The 22,765-nt window shown below is 46.2% G+C and overlaps 1 protein-coding gene across 1 annotated transcript in view; it reads left to right on the forward strand.

Moving 5' to 3' along the window:
- The first annotated feature begins 1,447 nt into the window (after positions 1-1,447).
- The window catches only part of GLCE (glucuronic acid epimerase), a 41,605-nt gene continuing 20,287 nt past the window's right edge, over positions 1,448-22,765 (forward strand). The window contains exons 1-2 of the mRNA XM_014952676.1: positions 1,448-1,550; positions 18,620-18,881. The gene's annotated coding sequence lies outside the window, so the exon portion shown is untranslated. The remainder of the gene's footprint in view (positions 1,551-18,619; positions 18,882-22,765) is intronic.

The following is a 22,765-nucleotide window of genomic DNA, read 5'->3' on the forward strand; positions in this document are numbered from 1 at the left end:
TGTTTATTAAATTGAGCCTCCAGTGAGAGGATTATAGGGAGAAATACTGGGCGGGCTCAACTTGCTTCGGCATAAATTTTAATGGGTGATAAAATTTACTTTATTGAGCTAATTCAGTAAGAAAATCCAAATAGATTTTTTTTTAAAAAAAAAAGAAAAGATCCAGGTGTGCATTAGATACCTAAAGAAACAGGCTTCGAGTGCACGAATAAGCCTCCTTTTATGGACTCCAGTTTGCTTTCAGCGACGGGTAATCCTTTTAAAACAAGACTTCTTCAAGGCAAACTCCAACAGAAGAGTTTTTGTTTAATTTTAAATTGGGAATGCGAGGGAAGGACGCGGAGAGCTAATAAGAGAGTAATTATACACGCTATTGCCAAGCTGGGGAAGGGCAGAGACTATTAAAATGCCATTTTAGGAGTTAATTATATGGTGTTCCAAGTCGATGCCGGTGTCCTGATTTCTGTTTAATCCATGTATAGCATGGATTTAGGATATTGCGTTCCTGATGTCTAATTTCTATTTTAAGGAAGTTTAGGCCACTGTATTACGAAATACTGTAAATAATATATATATATAAAAAAGGAAATCTCCCAGCCTCCCTAGGGTTTGTGCCTGTTGCATTCGATTAGGAAATATGCAAAAGCAATAAAGGAGATGGAAAAACCTTTAGCAAATATTTTGGGATCGGGGCGCGTACCATAAATAAAGCATCGCGGTGGAATAGGGTTAGTTAAATCTCTTCTGAAGCTCATTTAATAATTCCAGAGCCTCGGCTGCTGCTCAGACAGAGCCAGCTGTAATTCTTTTCAAGGTTAGTCTTTGACTTCTCTTTTATTAGCTTTTGGGATGAGATTCTTCCACTCCTGTGGCTTCTCGTGTAAAACTACGTAATGGTTGAGCTCGAACTGGGATCCTTCAGACGGGGGGTTTAAATCGGAATTTTCCAGGGGTGTTTAACGGCTGGACGTGAGGCAGCTGTGGGGATGTGCCCTTCCGTGGGGCAGCTGTGGGGATGATGTACCCTTCTGTGGGGCAGGATGGTGCCGGGGGGAGCGGACGGAGGCTGCTCCGTAGCTGATGCCCTGCCCGGAGGAAGTGCCCTTGATGCTCCTGATCCCTGGGTGATGCTGCACCTCAAGAGCTGAGCCTTGAAATCCGGCAGCAGCGCCGTCTTCGGAGCAGTTGCTGGGGGAGCGGACGGAGGCTGCTCCGTGGCTGATGTGCTGCCCGGAGGAAGTGCCCTTGATGCTCCTGATCCCTGGGTGATGCTGCACCTCAAGAGCTGAGCCTTGAAATCCGGCAGCAGCGCCGTCTTCGGAGCAGACAGGACTCAATAAGAGGATTTTTACAGATAGAAAGGGGGGGGAAATCAACTCTGATGGCTGTTGCAGATCCTTAAGTACTTCAATTTTTTTTTTTTCCTTTCTCTCCACGTCTCCCCTGTAGGAAATCGGAGAGGGGAAAACACTTTAAATCACCAACCCATCTCTTTTTGAAGTTGAAAAATCTGAGATGCATTAGAGTCCAGAGACCTCCCTTTGCTTAAGGTAAGAAAGGAGCAGATCCTTCCTCTTCCTGGCTTAATATTCCCTGGATTTGGTTAACTCCGGGGGCTGGAGTTTCCGTAATGTGTCTAAACAGTTAATATTCATCCAGTTTAGCCCCTCGCAGCTGCGGAAGGCGTATGGCAGCGTGTTGGGAGGAGGTGTGTTTGTGCTGCTGGAGGGGGGGGTTGATGTTCAGTGGAAGGGCTCTCGTGCCTAAAACTGAGTTTTCAGAGGTTTTTCTTTTCCCTGTTTGGACGGTAAGCAAGCTGGGTAACTTCCGAGAGATGCTGGGGAGGGCAAAAAAAAAATCAGTATTTGTAAGAATTTGCTGAAAGGTGAGAGTGGGGGAGCTGTGGCTGTGTTACCATGGGATCCAGGAATCACTCCAGCGTCGGTGTCAGCGGGGAATTGTTCTGGGGAAGGTGGTGCCTGAGAACAGGTCTCCGTGCTCTTACCCTCAGTGTTTGTTTTGGTGTGAGAAGTATGATAATTACCGTCTTTATGTTATAGATCATTATCCACGCTGTAGTAGGGGCTCAGGAGCGTGGAAGAGGCAGGATTTTTAACCTCTTATACTTACACAGGGACTTTGTATACCCTATAAAATACATATATTTAACCCAAAGCTTTGCTTTCTGTGGCTCTAATTTTCAAGCAGGAGTTTCTCCTCACGTTAAATTTAGTGGTTATTTTTTTGTACTTAAACAGTTTCTTTATTAGTTGTGGTATCTCTTGCTGTGCACGACTTCAGGAAAGCTAATTCCAAAGGGGAGATGACAAAGTGGAGGGTAGAAAATGTTGTCTGGGGGTTTCCAGCGTTCCCCCCCCCTTACAGCTGGGAGATAAAAGCTCTTTGGGAGCCGCTTTACCAGACACGGGATTTTAAAAGCATTTCAAAATGATTAAAGGAAACTTGAAACTTCTGCCCAATAATTAAGACGTGCTGTTCTCGTGCGTTTCGTCTGAAATGGGGTAAGTTTTTATTTTTCAGGCTTTTGCGGCCGAATGGGTTGAGCTGGGGGCGAGTCCCCCCGTGAATCTGCCGAGGTTTATTTCCAGCTGGGCTGTCGGGATGTCAGACCCGTGCTGCCGTGTGTGAGCTCTCATTGCCAGTTACTTTGGGCAGCAGGACTCCTCTCAGGCAGGGAATGCCTTAAATTCTCTCCTCCCTTTTGAATGAGCGGGGAAGAGCAGCCGCGTGAGCGATTAAAAACCTTCAGCCAGAAGCAGGAAATGAATTTTTAACCGGACGGACCAACTTGTTTGGAAATTAAGGTGGTGTTTGTGGGGGGAAAAAAAAGCATCCATTTTGTGTTGCTGCTCTGTGTCTTTGTGCAGCTGGAACAGAAAACAAACACGCTGAATCCCTGGTGGTGGGGTTTTTTCTATCAGTTGCTTAAAACGTTCGCTTTTCTATCACTCGTGATACTCTCTAAGTCTGCTCCTGAATTGTTTGACTTGTCAAACCCATCATCCTTCCCAGCCTTCTTCAAGCTCAACTGATCGTAGAATATGCTTTTTATTAACAGCGAGGCAATAGAATCTGAGGGAATGCTCCTGTTTAGTAGGGGAATAAAGTTTTGCTGCCAGGTTTTAAATATATATCCTCTTAAAGATGCTTAGCAATCTGCTTATGTGAGCATCATGAGGTTTTATATTTAAAGTGGAGTGATTTTTTTTTTTTTATTTTCTTTAGGAGGAAAGTAGTTGAAGATCTGGCTTGTGAGGGACAGATGAAATTAAGCTGCAGAAGCACTGATGGCAATCTACAAAGCTTTAATGTGTTAATGGAGTCTAGGCGTTATACGTATTTAGAAGCAGCCTAGATTGGATCCTGGAGAAAAAGCAGAGTTATTCATAGACTCCTGTCTTGATCGTCTTTTCCTGGAAGTGATGGATGCTGTGAAACAGGGGTTTGAAGGAGATGCTCAAAATTATTTTGCTGCTGTTAGAACTGGATTGGATATTAATTGCCCCCAAGTTCAGTTTTGGTTCAAAAAAAATACAGGGGAGGGTGGTAGATGAAAGAATGATATTTGCGAAATTTCCTAGCTTTGTGTAGACTTTTTTTTTTGCCTTCATGAATTATTCATATTTTCAAGTAAATACTATTGCTGTATTTAATGTGTTTTAAATGACATCGCATAAGTTAATATGGTGAAGGAGAAGATCTGGGTGGACTGATAATTAATTTGCCAGGGGGAAGAGCAGCAGAGGAGCTATTGACATAGACTGAACAGTTTATTTTACACGAGCAGGGAGTGTTTTAGCATCTGCTAAAAGGGGATTTGGATAGAGCAGGACTGAGGTGCTTCCTGGAGCCGGTGTCTCTGTCCCAGCACGTTGCCTTGACCCCGGCTGGAGCCTCTTGGATGCCCTGCAATATAAAGTAATAATTTATAGGCTGTCAGTGGGGGTTGAAAGAGAATAAAGAGTGAATGCACTGAATTCCTAGATAAGAAAGGGAGCCTGTGCCACCCAGAAGAAAATAGGTTGGTATTAATTTTCTTATGCTCGAACCTTGAGCAGCTGTTGGACAGAAGGTTGAGGAGAATACTCTGTTCCTGGCTGTGGAGGGTGTTGATAAAGAAACTTGGACAATTTCAGTGAAAACAGTGTCTTTCATGTGCCATCTCCAGGTCAATATTGCCCTTCCAAAGCAGCGAGAGCATTCTAGGTCTGTTTTGGAGGCTGATGCCCTTCCTTGAAGTCTTCTCATCCCTGTTGATGGCCTCAATTAGTGTTTCCAGAGCTGGTTGTTAAATTAGCTGCTTCTGTCATAATTCTGCGATGGTTTCTTCTTCCACTTGTGCTTCAGTGGTAACTGTTCAGCTGGAGTAAATAGGATGAAGTCTTTTTAGGCGACTTGATCTATATTTAAATAACTGAGGCTCTGTGCATTGGAGGCACCTGCTGAGGTTTCAGATCCCCTCTATCAGTCCCCTGGTAGGCAGGTGGCCTTTAGGCAGCAGAGGAGCTGTAAACTTTTAGTTTTATATTTCTGCTTTGTGTTAATTACAACTTCAAGCAACTTTTAACCATCAGCATCTGAAAACTTGTTGTTTCAGCAGGTTGTTGGGACCAAGGGGGTGTTCCAGTCCCATGACTGGCCCAGCACTTCAGCTCCCAGCTCATCAGGCGCTTCTGGGACCTGCTGCCCTGTGCCAGGGTGGAGGGAGATCATCACAACAAACCTTTTAATTGCTTCTCCAGTGACCTAATTCCCTTGCTGGAACCAGATGCATAAGCTTTCCCTTCCTCCTCCCTATTCTGTGATGGTGATGGAGTCTCGATGGGCACATCCAGAGTCACTTCCCCAGTGGGGTAGTTTGGTTTTCTTATTTTTATTTATTTTTTTTTTCTCCGAAGGGCCAGCTTCTGTTTGGAAATTTCCACAGACTGAGTGTATTTTGTGTCATTTCCCCACGGAGGTGAGAGGAGCTGTGCCCAAGCGTCCCTTTCTGTAGCTTTTCCCTTTCTGGAAATGTCACATCAGCATATTTTATTACCTTAGTGTGGGAATTTGTTTCTCCAAGCAGATGGCAAAAAGGTGGTCCGGTTAATTTGTACCTACTTGAAATAAGTCACTAAATGTGCATTAAACTACTCATTTATTAGGCCAGAGTATATGACTCTTGGATAAATGGCGATGTTGCATTACAAACTCAAAACCACTGAGGAACTGGGCAGGAATCTGCAACTAAACCAAAACCAGAGAAAATGTTGACCTGACTTAGAACTGTGGGAGCCTACAAATAATCAGCCTTTACAAAGAAGGGTGGTAGCCATTTGCTGTGAGAAAACCTTCCCTCACAAAGACTTTTTCTAGTAAATTCAGCATTTTTCCTATGAAACCTCCTTGTGCTGTTTGCTCACAGACATGGCTGGCGAGGTGATGTACGCCTGATGGCCACTGAGATGATAAATGGTGGGTGGTTGTCTTTATTTGCCCCTTTGGGCGTGGTTAGGGGCTGTACCCAGCCTAGGATTAGTCCTCTGTCATCGTGAAAAGATTTGCTGTTGCACTCAAAAACCGGCCTTTCAACCATGTCCTTCAAGGAAGGTGAAACTGCTATGGTTTTTTTTTCCTTCTTGGAGAAACACACCTGGCAGAAAGGGGTAAAATTACTTAATAGTTAACTAGCACTAATTACTAACTGTGTGCCACCTGCAACAAAATAGTGGTTGTTTTCTGCCCAAAGCTGTTTTGGGCTTTGCGAAGTGTTTTCTTCCGTAAGCAAGTGGTTTTTGTAATGCTTCAGTAGGCACCAGGCCCAGCAGAGATGCTGGTTCAATGCTGCCCCCGTGTTCTCGTTGCCCGAGGAGGTACCAAGGCTGTGGGTGTCCCCACGGGTGGAGCTGCAGCTGCAAATCTGCCTTTGTCTTCCTGCTGTTCCCGCTTTGGCAGAGCATCTCTGAGCATCACCAAGAGGTAGACATCGAAGGGAAACTGGTCCAGTAGCCACCTGAAGGCTGGGAGATGTTGCCGTGCCCTCTTGGAGAGTATCTGGGAGTTGCACAAGCAGTTTCTCAACGGCAAGGGTTGCATCTGCTGAAGGTATGGAAGCTGAACCAACAGGAATAGCAGAAGTGAAAATAGTTTTTGGTCGTATGTATTAAAGCTGATGTGCCCAAACCAGGTTGTTGAGAGTAGCTCTTGCTGCAGCCTCCAGCAGTGGGTCCAGGGCAGCTCGGTGGTGACCCCAAACGGCTCTTTGGGTGGTTCTCATCTTCTGCCATCTGGCTGGAAGGAAAATCCATGTGGTGCTTTGTTGATTGGGTTTTGGCTTTGTTTGGGCTGTGCACAGGCTACAACCAGAGCATGGGGGACCTTCCGTCAACCAGGCACCTTCCTTTGGGTGTGGGGACCTCAGTAACTCCAGGTGTTGAGACCGGAGAAGGGAGAGGGACATCCATCTGTCTTCTCTTGGCCAAAGCACTCCTTAAATTTGACATGAGAAGCAGCATGACTTCCTGGAACCGAGAGGAAATATTCTCAACACAGAGTGTTTTAGTACGTTTGTTGCATGATGAGGTTTCCATTAGTGCCAACTAATTATGTGGACCATGTTGCATTTGAGTTGCAATTACATTGACCGATGTACAATAATTAGCTTTAATACATGTTTCCGTGTGGAGGGGAGATTTAATTGCTTGCTGGTTTTTGACAAAGACATTGCTAGTTTCCGTAATTGGGTTTCCCTTGTCTTCTGCAAGCGACTCTGGAGAACTAGTAACCGCTCAAATAAGAAGATGCAGCCAAGATACAGCCACCGACAATGTCTTTGAGATGAATCTGACATCAGCTCTTTCTCTGGCAGCTTCACTAATGGCATTTTGTACCTCTTGCTCACCAGCAAATATTTTGTCTTTGCATACATCTAACAGCATTAAGCCTTACAAGTCCCTTTGTGGTAACGCTCCAGCTGAAATGGAAATGTTTTTGGGTCCAACTCCTTGGTCCACAGTAGCTTAGGTTGATGGAGATTATCTGCTTTTGTGTCTTGATGGTAGCCGTTCACTAATTTTCTGTTAACTCATGTGTTTTCCATGGCAGGGCGATGCCTCTGGCTGCCTGACGTGGTGGGAAGGCTGCCTTGATGTCTTCCCCTCTGAAATACATACAGCAAGACCTGGACAGGCTGGAGAGTTGGGCAGAGAGGAACCTGATGAAATTCAACCAGGGCAAGTGTAGGGTGCTGCACCTGGGGAGGAATAACCCCCTGCACCAGGACAGGTTGGGGGTGACCTGGTGGAGAGCAGCTCTGAGGAGAAAGACCTGGGAGTCCTGGTGGACAACAGGATGCCCACGAGCCAGCAATGGGCCCTTGTGGCCAAGAAGGCCAATGGCATCTTGGGGGGCATCAGGAAGAGTGTGAGCAGCAGGTGGAGGGAGGTCATCCTGCCCCTCTGCTCTGCCCTGGGGAGGCCCCATCTGGAGCACTGGGACCAGTTCTGGGCTCCCCAGTTCCAGAAGGACAGGGAGCTGCTGGAGAGGGGACAGCAGAGGGTACAGAGATGATGAGGGGACTGGAGCGTATCTCTTATGAGGAAAGGCTGAGGGACTTGGGGGTTTTTAGTCTGGAGAAGAGAAGGCTGAGGGGGGATCTGATCAACATCTATAAATACTGAAAGGGTGGGTGTCAGGAGGATGGGGCCAGGCTTTTCTCAGTGGTGCCCAGGGACAGGACAAGAGGGAACGGGCACAAACTTGAATATAAGAAGTTCCATCTCAACATGAGGAGGAACTTCTTTGCTGTGAGGGTGGCAGAGCCCTGGCAGAGGCTGCCCAGGGAGGTGGTGGAGTCTCCTTCTCTGGAGACTTTCAAAATCTGCCTGGACACGTTCCTGTGGGACCTGCTCTGGGTGGCCCTGCTCTGGCAGGGGGTTGGACTGGATGGTCTCCAGAGGTCCCTTCCAACCCCATATCACTCTGTAGCTCTGTGATTATGTCAAATATCAGGAACCTGCCTGCTTTCTGTCGTGCCCTGTAGCTGGTGCTGTCAGCGATAGTGGTTCATGCCTGTCCTTGGTATCTTCCAGGCACCATCTCTTCTGAAAATTATGAGGGACACAAGGAAAGAAGACAAAACTGCTCCATTTGCATTATTAATCAATGCTTATAATGCGTAGAATAGAGATGCTTGTAATGCGTAAACCAGAAATGCTTACATACGCCTAGAATACCAAATGCTTGTGTTTCTGCTTAAAATGTTTACTTTGAAAAGTCTTTTTATGTAGATTTTCGGCGAAGAATGGCAGAACGGCTGCGGATGGCTTTACCCTGTCTGTCTGCGCAGCCTCGTGCTGCCACGCGTATTGCTGAGTGTGTTCAGCATGAACAATGTAATCAGCGAAACGATTGTCAGTGCTTAATTGCCAACTGGATCTTTGCTTGTTTGCAGAATTTTTTTTTTGGCAGTGCTGTTGCTGGTTGCTCAGAATTAAAAAACACCCCGCAAAAAGCCCATTTGTAAGAAAATTCTGCCTGCAGCGCTACGTTTGTCCGTGGCAGAGCTACCAGCAGCAGCACGAACTTTTTAAAATAACTACGAGGCAACAATAAAGCCACAACAAATATTAAATACAGGCTTGTTAGAAAATTTCAGACGATGCTTCCAAGCGTGGTGCTAATAAACCGTTTTTATAGTGGCGCGATGAGTTCCAGCTGCCAAGTGATTTAAGTGTCCTCATCTCAGTAGCTCTTTTGCCTGGAGCGATGTTATATATGGTCAAGATTAATGATGAGGTATCGTATTGTGTCAGTCTCAACGCGTTTTTCTTGATATATTTTCATTAGATTAATGACCTCGTTGTGGGATAGACATCACTTGTCTATAAAGCAGTCGTTAGGTTTGTCTATAGGTAGATTGATAAAGTTCTCCTCCCGTCGTGGTGGTTCTTCGTCTTCCAACTCCATGTTCCTTGTGCTCATCATCACTGAGGGTGGTGAGAGCCTGGCCCAGGCTGCACAGAGAAGCTGTGGCTGCCCCATCAGTTCAAACCCAGGTTGGAGGGGGCTTGGAGCAACCTGGTGTGGTGGGAGGTGTCCCTGCCCAGGGCAGGGGGTGGCACTGGGGGGGTGCTTTAAGGTCCCTCCCAACCCAAACCATTCTATGATCATCTTGCACGTTGGCAAGCAGGGAACTGGGATGAACTGGTGCTGTGCCTGCTGACTCTCACTGGGGCCAGTCTTCTCAAGTATTGAGGTTTTCTTCTCTGCGTTCAGTGGGGAGGCAGGTTTTGAGGCCAACTCATGCTGTTTCTGAACACTCTCGTCCGAATTTCCTCGTGGTGGAATGGAGCCGAGTGTCTGAACTACGAGGACGTTCATAAAGTCTCTAAAAGGGAACCTGTTGAGTGACTTTTCATTAAGTGGATATTTCCTTAAGCTTGTTGAGCGCAGGAGGCTTCCTTCTGAATATACTTAGCCAATTAGGGGTTAAACAGTTTATATTTTCTTGTATTTTTGGTAAAGAATATATAGGAGGCTTCCTTCTGAATATACTTAGCCAATTAGGGGTTAAACAGTTTATATTTTCTTGTATTTTTGGTAAAGAATATATTTATTCTGGTAAGAGCTCTTTCTCCAGAAAGGCAAAGATACTCAAATATGAAAACCCGTTTAAATTTATCCCCTCTAACCATTTGCAGAACAGAGACTTCTGGTGTCTAGAGTGGTTTCTGGTGACCTGAGCACCTGGAAGTTTTGCTGTTTGGTGGTGAATGGTGCTGGTTGTTTGCTGTGAATCAGCAGGAGTTAACGTCAAACACTCTCCTCAGGGGGCCGAACCACGATATTCAAATATTCCACTGCCAGTTTAGAAATGGAAATACTATATCTTTTTCTGCAACCAGCAAACCCAGACGTTTATACTAATGTAAAAATAGGTAAAAGTTGGGTTGTTTGGGAGCCTTTGCTTTGGTATTTTCTGCTCGGTTCAAGTATTTATAACTTAGATCTTGGCTGTGGAAGTGATGAGGGAGAGTCACCGAGAGAATATAGAGAATTTCCTCCGCCTGGGTCTGGGTTTTCCTGCACCAGTGTCTCAGAGAACACCTTTTTAGCATTGGAAAACATGTGGGTTTGGAAAAAGAAAGCAGTGGTTGAGTCAGAGACACCTCCCTGGCCACAACGGGAGGTCGAGGGTGTCGAGCTGGAGTTAAGCATCAGAGCATCCCTGGAACCGGTTCCTCCTCAGAGTAATTGTGAAAGGGGTGTGGGTTTTTTGCTTGCAGATAGAATTTTTGCATACGCCAGTAATTTTGGAAATACTTCGTACTGAAGGAATTCTGAATTATATTAAATTTCCTTAACTTCGTGGCTGCTTTTCAAGCTTTTTTGAAGTTTGCTTTGCTTCTCCCCAAAATAGCTGACTTGACTTTGTCCTTCGTGTTTGTTCCTTCTTCCTTTAAAACCCACCTCGTGGCAGCGATGCTGCCCGCCCTCGCGGGGGAGAGGAGGTGCTGGGCTTCTCGACGTCCCACAGCAGTTTATTGCAAATGGAAAATCCACTCCTCCTCCTGCTGGGCAGAACTCATTGGGGAAAAAAAAAAAGCCAGGTAAACCACAAAACGGAGTTTCTTTTAGCAATGGGTGCAGAAAGTGGTGAGGGTTTAACCTATTTTGGAAAAAAAAGAATATTTTCCTGGGGGTTCTGACTCGCTGTCCCTGTGTGTTATAGGTGTGTGCTCGCATGAATACATATTTGTACAGTATTTATTGCCACGGGAGAGGTTGGTAGTTTACGGTCCATTAGGTTCAGTCTCGGAGCAGACATCAGAGACCACACACCTCTCTCAAATCATTCCCTTTCACCTGGAGCACTGGGGGAGACAGAGGGAATCGCAGCCTTTTTTTCTGTAGGAAAACAACTGAATAAGAGAACTGCCTTTATCCTGCTCGTTTCATGTTCATAGCTGGTTTTCCATAAATGGAATTCTATAAGAAACAGCAGGTAAATCCTGGGATTCTGAGGATTTACATTGTGCAGCTTCTATGAAAATATCCCTAACTTCTGAGGATGTTGAAGGTGTCTTTGCTGATTTAAACGGGGCTACTCAAAGGTTTTGGTGCAAGTATCGGGGTCTGATTTAGCTCCCGACAGGGAGTTGGGAGGACTTTGCCTGTGACAGCCCCGGCTGGTGCCCACCTGGATTTCAGACCCAAATCCCTCAGCCTTTCCTCAGCAGAGAGATGCCCCAACCCCTGAGCATCTTCGTAGACTCTGCTCTACCCTCTCCAGCAGTTCCCTGTCCTCCTGGAACTGGGGAGCCCAGAACTGGACACCATACTCCAGATGGGGCCTCCCCAAATCATTAAACAAAATACAGGGACAGCAGCTACTTCATGTGCTTCAAGGGATATACCATTAGTGCAACAACCTCCATCCCAACACGCACAGGAAAGACAGGGACAACAGCTACTTTGTGTGCTTCAAGGGAAACACCATCAGTGCAACAACCTCTATCCCAACACGCACAGACCGATTCTGGTCGGCGGCTACACGAGGGTTTTGTATTTCCTCTGCGGGCTCTTAGCTTGATTGGATTAACTTTAGCTGCAGTAAAACCCTCCAGCAACACTCCCAGTTGGATTTCTGCATTAAAAACAAAACAAAAACCAACGTGGGACAGGATTTTGGAGCTGCTGTTCAGCTGGGATTGTGGGGTTTGATGTCATCAGTGCTCAGAGGATGGACTAAACGTGGGGCAGCTGTTGGGAAAAGACTCTGGAGCTCAAGGATGCTCTGGTGCCCCTACAGCAACCAGGTTGTCTGTATTTTGGCACTCAAAAAGCTGCTCTCAGTGGATTCTCCTGAAGATCTATTCTCTCCAAGTGCTTCTGAACATCCCAGGTCAGCTGAGCTCGTGATCTGACATCAGACATCCTTGCATGTGACATTTTTTTGGGTTACGCTTGTGCCCATCCAACCCCTTGCACCCAAGCACTGTTATCACCTGGTGTCACACCATGAGGAACCCGGCCCTGAACCTCCTCCGCTTTTGAAAAGACTAAATACTTTTAAAAAGTGGAGTAGTGGGGGAGAATGTTACTGTCTTAGGGACTTGGGTCTTTTTAGTCTGGAGAAGAGAAGGCTGAGGGGGGATCTCCGGTGCCACAGCATGGGGAACCCGGTTCTGTACCTCCTCTGCTTTTGAAAATACTAAATACTTTTTAAAAGTGGAGTAGTGGGGGAGAATGTTGCTGTCTTAGGGACTTGGGGCTTTTTAGTCTGGAGAAGAGAAGACTGAGGGGGGATCTGATCAACACCTATAAATACTTCAAGGGTGGGTGTCAGGAGGATGGGGCCAGGCTTTTTTCAGTGGTGCCCAGGGACAGGACAAGAGGAAATGGGCACAAATTTGAATGTAAGAAGTTCCATCTAAACATGAGGAGGCACTTCTTTCCTGTGAGGGTGGCAGAGCCCTGGCAGAGGCTGCCCAGGGAGGTGGTGGAGTCTCCTTCTCTGGAGACTTTCAAAATCTGCCTGGACACGTTCCTGTGGGACCTGCTCTGGGTGGCCCTGCTCTGGCCAGGGATTGGACTGGATGGTCTCCAGAGGTCTCTTCCAACCCTCACCATTCTGTAATTCTGCGAGATGCTGGGGTTGATGCTGGGATTGTTTTTTTTATATGAGACTGATCCAAAGCAGAAAAAGAGAAAGATTATGTTTGCAAGAGCAATAAGTTCAGGTCACAGCTTTCTGTTCTGTGGGTTGCTCAGTATTTAGAGGTTGAAGAAATTTGAGTGCTGCTTCTTAAAGAAGAGCTGATGTCCTCTGACAAGGTCATAATTCAGTGTGTTGCAACAGGAAGAGCAGCTAAAACCTGCCTTGAGAAGTGGAGCCGAAGAAGATCGTTAGAGACTCCCTCTGGATTAACCTTGACTGTGAATCTGCATTTGGAGCTCAGCGTTGTCTCTTGGTAAATTTTTTATTTTCCTGGGTATAAGGAACTGCAGTGGAGACCCCTTCAGTCCTCCTCATTGAGGTGGAAGCAGGGAGGAGTCTCTGCTACAAAGGCTGCTGGAGTGTTTTGTAAGGAAGAATGACTCAGTATAGTCAGGATATTTGTGCAGGTTTATGATTTCTGGTGTTTAGAACTAATTTTATTGCTAGGACTTAAGTGGCCCAGCACTAATGGCAGGTGCCATTGCTCCCAGTGTGGGGAAACACCATCAGATGGGGCATCTCCAGCTTCTCTGGGCATCGCGTTTGATGCAGTTCGTGGTCAAATAACACCCGTGTTTGATGCAGTTCGTGGTCAAATAACACCCCGGGATCTGCTCATGGTGGAGTGGAGCTGCTTGTGTTTGGTTTAAAAAGCATAGGTTTAAATCATGGATGAAATACTCCCATCTACAAATAAATGTTGGAAGAACTGAGACAGCCTGGTGCTTAAAATATTGGGGTAGAATCCCTGTAAAATGTGGATTTGTTTTTGAAGCAGGGGTAGGTGTACAGAAGTCACAAAAATGAAGAATTTGGCACTACAGTAGGATTTTAATGTCTGGTATTTCCTCCTGCCTTTAAGAATGAAGCCAGTTTGCTCCAGCTGGCAGAACTATTTCAGCTTAGACGTGGCCTTCCCAGATGGGGCTGGAAAAGAGAGAGGCACATGGTATCCCCTGGGCAGGTCTGCGTTTGGTCCCTGGTCCTGGAATAAGAAATCTGGAGACTTTGCAGTTCTGTTTCTTATAAAGAAAAGCTGTCTTGACTGATGGGCTTTGGATTGTATTTTGTTTGCTAGAATTTTCAAGCTACAAATCCTGCCAGGGTATAGAAGTCTGTAATAATAATAATAATATTCTTTCTCTCCCCGTGCAACAGTTCTTTGCACTTTACTGATCTTTGTCTCTTCCCGACGAGTAAAGTCTTCTCTGAAAATGTTTTATCTCTTCTCAGCAGTTGTTCTGACCTTTCCTTTCACTGTGTTGTGTGGTTTCTTTTGGTTTTTTTTTTTATCTGTTGGATGTTTAATAGTAATCACCCTCCTCTACTTAAAAATAAATAATTCACTGTCGTGGGTGTACAAAATAATTCATGGCCAAAGCAGTTTGCTATCAAGTAGCTTTCAGCGTGCTTTTTATCACTTCTCATTTTGTTCTGCCCTCCTTTTTCATCAGTGCTTCTAAGGAGCTGGGAAGTAGGATTAAAAAAAAAAAAGGTAAAATAAAAGTATCTCACTCTCTTATACCTTATTACATGCCTAGATGCGTGCAGGGGCTGTATTCTAAAAAACAGAATTAAAGTTTCTGCTGTGCCTTACGTAAAAGCCAGCTCAGCCTTTGTGGTGAACTTCAATAAAAGCAGGATTTGGACGTTATCTGGGTCTTCCCGGTACCCGGCGCTGCTGCTGCCTCCCTGTAATCTCTGGCGTGCTGGATATGAAAAAAATCTAGAAACAGAAGGTTTCCAAACACATTTGCCAGGGTTAATGCCAGAGTCTAAACATAAACTCTGCCGGGACAGGCTGTTGTTGGGAGAAGGACGTGCCAGCCAGAGCTCGGTGCGAAGGATGGGGAGAGGGAAAGGCAGCTCCTTTTCCCAGAAACAGGCGGCTTGAGGATCCCGGAGAAGATGCTCTTCTGCTTGACCCTGGTCCCCATCAGCTGCAGCTGGGACACTGTTCCCTGGTGTGTATAATCTCGTTTACAGACCCTTGGGAAGTGTTATTTGGGGAGCAGGGCCGGGCACAGGCGCTGCTTGGTTTGTGTTTACCGATAGGTTCAGCCACTGCTGACATATTCTGTGATGGACTTCAAGGAAAAGTATTTTCCGTGTTTTTTCTCGACGTGAACACTATGAGGAAATACCCATAAAAAAATTATAATCAAAACTTCACAACTTCGTGGCAAAAATCCTTTATTGAAGTTTTAAAGTGGCATTGCTTATTGTTGCCCGGGTCGTTATCTTCAGAAACAGTTGAAGCAGCAAAATTTCACTGAAACCTTTAATTCTGCAATTGAGTAACTCCTGTCAGTAACTCCGTTTCTGTGATGGACTTCAAGGAAAAGTATTTTCCGTGTTTTTTCTCGACGTGAACACTATGAGGAAATACCCATAAAAAAATTATAATCAAAACTTCACAACTTCGTGGCAAAAATCCTTTATTGAAGTTTTAAAGTGGCATTGCTTATTGTTGCCCGGGTCGTTATCTTCAGAAACAGTTGAAGCAGCAAAATTTCACTGAAACCTTTAATTCTGCAATTGAGTAACTCCTGTCAGTAACTCCGTCTCAGAAAGCCGTCTGTACCGAGTGGCAGGGTTTGCTAAGCAGGAAAAATGAGGCATTTTTAGCCAGTTCCTCTACTTTAAGCCAGATTTATTTATTTCTCGTTAATTCACAGAATCACAGAATCTTCTAGGTTGGAAGGGACCTCAAAGATCATCTTGTCCAACCGTCAACCTGACTGACAAAAATAGACACCCACACAACAAACAAGGAGCATCATCACTAAACCAGACCTCCCATCCAGTTCCTCTAATTTCAGCCAGATTTTATTTATTTCTCGTTAATTCCTTGACCTCTGCTTTTTGCATAGTGGAAGAAGAAACCAGTGAAGTTGTACCTAGAGAGGATGTACGAGTACCATCGCCACGAGTTTGGGCCAGTAACGACGATAACCATCAGTGACCCAAAACTGGGAGGTTTTGGGCTTCCTGGGAGGTTTGAGCTTTCTGGGGAGATGTTGGTCCGTGTTTATCAAAGTTTATCTGTTTGATAGAAACCGTGTAATTCAATTCCTTGACCTCTGCTTTTTGTGTAGTGGAAGAAGCAGCCAGTGAAGTTTTACCTAGAGAGGATGTACGAGTACCATCGCACTGAGTTTGGCCAGTAACGACGATAACCATCAGTGACCCAAAACTGGGAGGTTTTGGGCTTCCTGGGGGGTTTGAGCTTTCCGGGGAGATGTTGGTCCATGTTTAGCAAAGTTTATCTGCTTGATAGAAACCGTGTAATTCTTACAATGGTTGTCCTCTCCAGAGCCTTGTGCCCACTCCTTTTAAATGGTGACAGTGTTTGAAGGAGGAGGGCTCTTCTATTTTTATTCGAGGGCTGCCTGCGAGCAGGCACGCCGGGCACTTGCCAGCTGTCCCAGTTGTAATTTGGAGCTGGCTTGGTATGGAATTCTTGTCGGCAGCGTAATGAGTTGGCAGCAGGAGCATCTGCCATCTCTGTCCCCTCTGTCACCCTCTGCCAGAGCCCCTGGGGAAGGAAACCACCCCCCTGGCACACGGGTTGTGCGTCGGGCGGCTTAACGGCGGGAAGAAAGTGATGATGTTTGAAAAAATCAGGAATTTTTTATAGTGGAAACTCCTAGACAGGGAAGTTGGAGAGGAAGGAACGGGAAGTTCAAAGCGAATTTGGGGCTTTCTGGGCAGCGAGAAGAGCCAAGGGGTGTACGGGGATTGGGGGCACTGAGCTCTGTTGGCACTGGGGTAGAAGATTTTGCCTTTTCTGTTGGTGTGAAAGGTCTCCCCGAGCACGTGCTGAGGGCAAAACAGATAAACACCTTTTTTTCAGAATGAAGAAGGCTGGTGCTGCTTCAGCTGCTGGGTATTTCCAGCTGTTATTTCCCAGTTGGTTAAGAAAGCAGAGGAGAGGGCTCAATGTCATGCCCGGGTGACGGCGGTGTGTCCTTCGGTGGAAGAATTTAGTTGGGGAATGTGGCTGCTACTGCATTGGGAACCACAGGAGCCAGCTGCCAAGTGTTCCTGATGAGTAAAATGTAAAAGCAACAGCAAAAAATCTCATTTGGATCCTGGGTTGTGCCTTCACTTGCCATTCCTTTCTGGGGAAAACGCGTGTGGAAGGGGCTCTGGCGGAGAGGGGGCTTTTGGTGTCGCCCCTTCTTTCCACAAATGAGGGAAACCAAGCTTCAGGCTTTGTGTTTTACTTCACCTGATGTATGTTCTCAGCATAAGGTAAGCAGTGGATAAGAGACCCTGTGACTCCCCAGGGCTGGACTGGGGTAGCCACGTGTGATGTGCAGAACTTATCCTGAAGCAGGCAAGAATATCAGGCTGCTAAAAGAAGCCATGGCTTTTTTCTTTGGTTAAACCTGTTTTGTTAAGCACACACAGGGTTAGTATTTAACTTTTGTTGCTCTGAGCTGTAGATGTGCAAAGATACATAACCTCACGATGCTTTATCCTGTGTTGTTGTGGTGTGTGCACCTTAAATACTGATGGGTTTTGTATCATTCATAAATCCAGCCTAGAATTAGGTTGGAAATCCTATATCTGTGCCTTGAAAAGCAGGTAGGACTTTTTTTTTTTTCTTTACCCTAAAAGACCCTCCAGCCTTTACTGCAGGTGTGTAGGTTCGGTAGCTGTTCGCTGTGCCGTGAAAAGAGAAGCAGGAGGGGAAAACTCTGCTTTTTTTTTTTTTGGCGTCTCACCAGCCTTAGAGATGTACGTGCGGAACGTTGAGCTGCAGAAAGGGATTTCCAAAGTCAATGTGTTCTGACTTCTTAAGGCTAAATAGACCATGAGTTACGGGGCTTATCTTCTTTCCAGTGCCATGATCAAAATTCAGATTGCTGCCGCTGGACTGGGTCGCTCCTCGCATTAAAGGAATTTGTCTTTTTGTGCTGGCCTCCTTTCCCTTATCATTTAACTATTCCGTGAGTGTGGCTTAAATGTAAAATACCTTCCCACCTTTAAGACAAAGGTTCTAAGGATTTAACCAGCTGGCAGGCTTTCTGTCAGCAAAGTTGTTCTAGGATATAAATCAGTGTGTTGGTCCATTAGAGATAGTGCTGCCAAAAATAAAAATGTGTCATCTTCACATTTCCACAATTATTCTGCATAAGGGTATTTGGGGATCCGATGTGTTGTGAGGATCCCAGCTGTAATTGTAGCTGTTAAAGTAAGGGAGCTGCTCCCTAGGTATTTGGGGATATGATGTGTTGGGAGGATCCCAGCTGTAATTGTAGCTGTTAAATGTTCTCATTCCAATAAGCAGTTAAAGTAACTTTTGGACAAAAAAAAAAAAAATCACTTTCTGGGCTCAAATGCTTATAGTTTGGGAAAGGGGAAAGGGAAAGTTGCAGTGCTGGTGGGTGGGTACCCACACTTCCATGGCACGCGTGTGCCAGAGAGGGGACAGGGATTGATATTCACTAAAGATTTTGCCACTCTCTGTCATCGGTATAAAATGCTTCTCTTTTTTTAATAAGTCAGTAACAAATAGGAGCTGACACGATCATGTAATCGTTGCCAGCGCCGCTGATTAAATGTGATGTGTGTGGAGACTGCAGGACTGGAGACACCGGTAACAGAGATACTGCCCCAGCTGGTTTGAGGGATAAAAAGAGAGTTAATCAAGGTATTTCACTTTGGTAAAACCATGTGGCTTATTAATGTAAATAATTGGTCAAATGGCACTCTTATGAACCCTACTGTGCTTGGGGGGAGCTGGAGCATCACCCCTGGGTGCCCACCACCCCGGGACCCCCTGGCTGCTCCAGGGCCAGGGGTGACAGGAGAGAGAGGAGCGAGGAAGGACGTCTACTGGCTCTTACTTTCTTGATGCAAAAGTCTGCTTTTTTTCTTCTTCAGGGCTGTGATCAGACGCCTGGTTATGAGGAAGTTATTAACGACCCAGAGGAACAAACCCACCCAATGGCTCGTTTTTGCCAGCCAGGCTGCACGGAGGGATGGAGTCCATGATGTGTCTGTGCCCACAAAGCAGCGGGTGCTGCCTGCAGTTGCCTTTTGTTTTGCTGTTTTTCACTTGCTCTGAATGATTGACCCACAGTGAGACCTTTCCTGACCATCTGCCCATCACATCTCACCAAACAGCACTGTCAAGGAAAAAGGTGTAAGTAAGGGGCATCCCCCGTTTGGTTTTGTTGTTGGGTTTGTACTTTATGGGGACAAATAGTTGGAAATGGGACATTTTACATTGTTCTAGGAAGGCAGAGGAACTCACAGCTCTAAGGCCTGTGCACAAAAGCAGTTGGAGCTGAAGGTGGGAGCAGCGGCGTCCAGGAAAGGACAGGTTTGGGGCTGACCTGCTGGAAAGCAGCTCTGCAGAGAGGGACCTGGGAATCCTGGTGGCCAACAAGCTGACCACGAGCCAACAATGTGCCCTTGTGGCCAAGAAGGCCAAGGGTCTCCTGGGGTGCATCAAGAAGAGTGTGAGCAGCAGGTGGAGGGAGGTCATCCCCCACGAAGCTCTGCCCTGGGGAGGCCCCATGTGGAGCTCTGGGACCAGTTCTGGGCTCCCCAGTTCAAGGAGGGCAGGGAACTGCTGGAGAGAGACCAGTGGTGGATATGAAGATGATGAGGGGCTGGAGCTTTCCTCTGCCGGGGAAAGGCTGAGGGACCTGGGGCTGTTCAGCTGGAGAAGAGCAGACTGAGAGGGGACCTCATCAATGCTGAGCAATAGCTAAAGGGCAGGGGGCAAGAGGATGCGGTCAGGGTCTTCTCAGTGGTGCCCAGTGACAGGACAAGGGGCAACGGGCACAAACTGGGACACGGGAAATTCCATCTCAACATGAGGAGGAACTTCTCCACTTTGAGGGTGGCAGAGCCCTGGCAGAGGCTGCCCAGGGAGGTGGTGGAGTCTCCTTCTCTGGAGACATTCAGACCCCACCTGGACACGTTCCTGTGGGACCTGCTCTGGGTGACCCTGCTCTGGCTGGGGGTTGAACTGGGTGGTCTCCAGAGATCCCTCCCAACCCTCACCACTCTGTGATTCTGTGAGAGCTACAGTCACAGCCATGGCAGTGCCATCCAGAAATGGTGCTGTGACCCAGCCATGCCGTGGGCTCTCTGGGACAGAGCTCTGCTCCCTGGAATAATATGGTGAGTCTCCTCCTGAGGGTCTTCTCACAGCCCTTAACACTCTGCCTTGAGACCTGCTCAGGTGTCGATTTCAGAGCCGAAATATGAGGGAAACTGATGGAATGGTTTCATCTTGTGCTTCATTAATCCGTGTAGTAACAATATCATACTTGATAGCTTGGGAAGAGGCAGCGTGATGCCTCCGTGAGCAGCAGCCAGTTTTCGGAGTTATTGTTTGTGCCATCAGTGAGGGCTTTAATAGCTTAATCCAGCTGGAAAGCAAGTAGATTTATTAGACTGTACGATAAATGGGTCATAATTGCGGCGGCAGTCCCTGCTAACTGCTTTGCCTGATACGGCATGAGAATATGATATACGACTAATTTCACCTCGAGTTTTGCAGTGATGTTGTGTACTAGATCTACTAGAAAAACTAAGGCACCTCGAGAGTCTCCTGAGAGCCCTCGGCAGAGGCTGGTCCCATAATTGCGGCGGCAGTCCCTGCTAACTGCTTTGCCTGATACGGCATGAGAATATGATATACGACTAATTTCACCTCGAGTTTTGCAGTGATGTTGTGTACTAGATCTACTAGAAAAACTAAGGCGAGAGTCTCTCAGAGTCTCTCTGAGGAGAGTCTCTCGAGAGTCTCCTGAGAGCCCTCGGCAGAGGCTGGTCCCGGTGCCTCTGGGGAAAGAAACAGGGATAAACCCATCGTTTGCAGCGCAGAACAAGGGAACATCCTCCCAGCATCTTAAAAAAAGTACTTTTTTCTCTCCAGTCTATATTTCAGTTACTCTTTGAGCTATACTAGATTTTTTTAAAAATTAATACAGGCTGACAAATGCCTTTTAAAGCGTGCAGCATATGCAGGAGTTAGGAAAACCAGTGCTTGTGTCTAGGACCAGCCTGAAGAGATGGGATGTGTTCCCCTGGCTCCATCACACGCCGCCTTAGGGCGTCTCACAGTGGATTCCTGGAAAAACTGAGGTTGCAGGGGACATCTGGAGATCATCTAGCCCCACCTCCTGTTGAAAGCAGGGCTCAGGCCGGGTTATCCAGCTTGAAGCAACTCGTCCCCTTCATTGCAATGAAGTGTGCAAGTTTTCTTCCATTTTCATTTTCTTTTCCCCCAATTTGAGATGATAAAACGTTCCTGATTGCATGGCAGTAAAGGCCCATGTGTCACTAAAATCCTGCTGTTGTGCAGGGCAATAGTTTATTCTGATTTATTTTATTTGGTCGGTCTGTCTGTCTGTCCAGGGGCAGGAGAAGAAATCTGTCCCTCCCAGGGAGCGGGGTGAGAGGGGGTGCAGTTGCTCCCTGCATCTGGAAGCAGCAGCTAAATCTGTTTGAAAACCTTGAAAATTGAGTATCTTCGTGGATACTCACACTGGTCATGCCTGATCCTGAACTTAGATGAAGATTTCAGTTTCTAATAAGAAACGATCACATCAGTATCCATAGAAAAGTGCTTTGGCTTTTGGAATTAACTATTATAGAGCAACAGACTTTGCTGCCTTAATAATAATAGATGTGTTGATACAAATAACACTGTATTAGGCTCTAATTGGGCTGGAAAACTGTCGGATAAGCTGCTGGGTATGGCTTCTTCACTTTATATTTTAGATCCTCTCCATCTAATCGTCCCCAGATGGAGCACTGGGAGCGGTGAGGATTAGACATAAATCTGTGCTAAAGAGCCAGTGGAGGGGCTGGTAATCTCTGTTCTGTTATGGGAGATACATTCCTTGCTGTTTGTACAGTTGTAATTGCTTGTTTTTTCCTTAAGTGCTAGGAAATCTTGACGATGCGCCATGTCTTAAAATACTAACTGAATACAGGCAAAATAAATGGAATATTAGAAGTGAGGTTTGTCTGCTGGGCCCAGGTTAGCATTCAGATAAATTATAGGCGTTGCCAGAATATTTTGAATGTTTTTTTCCCTCAATGCATAACACCTCCAGGTGCAGTGATTGGCAAAACAGCACTAATTTGTGTGTGTGATGGGGAAGGAAATGTGTAATGAGGGAGGCAACAGGAGGTGTATCCACGGAGCCACCACCAGCAGATTGAGGCCGCAGGTAAAACACGTTTGGGAAACACAGAGCTGTCAGAAAGTCAGATGATTCATAAATATCACATTTTAAGACGTTAAGTAAGCTTTGGCAAAGGATCTGAAGTTTTGATGTCGTTACAATTATCAAAAAGAATGTTCCACAGTTACTGAAAGTCATTCCGGAGTTCTTTGGTTTTTCCATTATCTAACACTGTAATGCCGAGCCCAAATAGGATTTTGCTGGGTGGGATAAACAGGAAATGGGGGGGAAAATATTCTGTCTGAGGGTTTGTGTGTAACTGAGTATAACTTTTAGGTTTGAGCATATATTGAGGTTCTAGTCTTGCTGCTTTATTTTGTTAAGTTGTGTGCTGTGTCTTCTCTTGGAATGCTGAGTGTGACGTATCTGCGATTGGCAGTCACTGTTCAGGGTGGTTTATTTTCCCCTGGACTAAATGGCTTAGTCTGGCAAAGAGGCTTCAAAGTAAATAGGTAGCTTATCGTTGTACAGCAGAAATCCCTGCTCTTAGTGGAAATGCTGCCTTTTCTCTTACCGAGCGACCACGGAGCTGGTGTGTCAGACCCTTCCCACCCCCCCGAGACTCAGCGGGCAACTTGCTGCTGATTATTGGTTAAATGCAGAGAATTTAAATGCAGAGAATTTAAATGCCAGCCCTTTAACTTGCTGCCAACCGGCGTGTTCCTGGGAAATGGACTTCGGTGTCTTGAGTCCTCGCTTGGTTATTTGTTTGGGAAGAACGTTTAGTGTTTTTAACCAGCTTCAAAGCCCTTGGTGCTCTTTGCTCCTGCGGGTAGGGGGGCTGCAGGACCGTGGAAACGGGGCTCGTGCTGCCCCC

Source organism: Calidris pugnax, unplaced genomic scaffold (assembly GCF_001431845.1).
Source record: "Calidris pugnax isolate Ruff unplaced genomic scaffold, ASM143184v1 scaffold187, whole genome shotgun sequence".
Taxonomy (NCBI): Eukaryota; Metazoa; Chordata; class Aves; order Charadriiformes; family Scolopacidae; genus Calidris; species Calidris pugnax.